This window comes from Parasteatoda tepidariorum, chromosome 3, assembly GCF_043381705.1.
Source record: "Parasteatoda tepidariorum isolate YZ-2023 chromosome 3, CAS_Ptep_4.0, whole genome shotgun sequence".
In the NCBI taxonomy this organism is placed as follows: Eukaryota; Metazoa; Arthropoda; class Arachnida; order Araneae; family Theridiidae; genus Parasteatoda; species Parasteatoda tepidariorum.
The window spans coordinates 33,534,997-33,536,543 of record NC_092206.1 but is presented as its reverse complement, the minus strand read 5'-3'; the positions used below and the strand labels follow the sequence as shown (position 1 = coordinate 33,536,543).

General features: G+C 31.0%; 1 long non-coding RNA gene across 1 annotated transcript; it reads left to right on the top strand.

Annotated features, from left to right (window-relative positions):
* Nucleotides 1-337: 337 nt before the first annotated feature.
* On the top strand, nt 338-1,297 carry LOC139425214 (uncharacterized). Its single transcript, XR_011636491.1, has 2 exons — nt 338-493; nt 1,185-1,297. It is a non-coding gene; the product is annotated as an uncharacterized lncRNA (long non-coding RNA).
* Nucleotides 1,298-1,547: the final 250 nt, after the last annotated feature.

The following is a 1,547-nucleotide window of genomic DNA, read 5'->3' as shown; positions in this document are numbered from 1 at the left end:
GATATCTGTCGAATGGACTGGTCTCTACGGGAAGATGGAACACTGATATCAGTAGAATGGACTGGTCTCTACGCGGAAATGGAACAGTGATATCAGTCGAATTTACTAGTCTCTACGGGAAAATGGAACATTGATATCAGTAGAATGAACTGGTCTGCACAGGGAAATGGAACATTGATATCAGTTGAATTTACTGGTCTGTACAAGGAAATAAGACACTGACATCAGAAAAATGGACTGGTCTGTATCAGTAACATAGACTGGTCTAAGTTAGGGAAAACAATATTAATGTAAGCATATTAGATAGGTTTAAACAGGAAAATGCAACATTGTTTATCTTTTTTAATATGCAAGATTTAGCTGAATTGCTCACCTGCTTTGTAAGCACCATAGTCAATTTTCTACTAGCTGCAGCCAGTGGAAAATTTAATATAAATTAATAAAATATAACAGGACAGTATAAAAAGAATACTTATTTAAAGCATTTAAAAATGTTTTGAATATTTAAAGTTAAACGCTGCTTAAGTGGAAGGATAAAAGACTTATATTCTAAAAAAACATACTTCTTTATACCTACACTATGCTAGTTTTAAAGTTAACTTTAATTTTCTTTTCATATCTCCAATTTAATTTTAAATTTAATTTATTACTAAATTATATTTTATTGTTTAATATAACTATAAAAAGAAACTTAAAATGTGAATTCAAGAGGGTACCTTATTGGATAAAATTCCTGGTATAAAAAAAAATCATGCCGGCGTATGAAACACCGGTACTGGTATGCTACTGGATCGGGAATTGTACCAGACCCNTAATTTTAAATTTAATTTATTACTAAATTATATTTTATTGTTTAATATAACTATAAAAAGAAACTTAAAATGTGAATTCAAGAGGGTACCTTATTGGATAAAATTCCTGGTATAAGAAAATCATGCCGGCGTATGAAACACCGGTACTGGTATGATACTGGATCGGGAATTATACCAGACCCAGCGTTTCATCAGCCAGTATCATACCGAAGCTGGTGTTTCACAAGTTAGCAGGATACTGCCTCCGGTATAATACCTAAATTGTAGTTTCATTATCTAGTATCATGCTTGAGCCAGCATATACTGGTACTAGTGTACTGTGCTCAGCATACTGGGATAGTGTTTCAAAAACTGGTTTATTCTTAAAACAAGCATAGTGTGTTACTACAGTTTGATACAGGAACGTTAGTGAACAGCTCTGAACGGGAAAATAAAACATTGATACACAATTGGGTAAATAAGTCAAGTCACCTGATTTATACCGAGAAATAAAACACTGACATCAATTAACACTTTATCAAAAGCTATAGTTTGCATTATGTTTATAAAAACAAATTAATTATTTTTTAAGCTTCTTTATAGCTTATGAAATTTTTTTAAACAATAAATTAAAATGTTAGAAAATTACTGTCAATAATTTTTGAATCTACAATACTACACAAAAAAAAATGTTTTGGAGCGACATTATAAAAGTGCAAATGGATTCTTCAGATTTCATGAAAATGGAATGGGGAT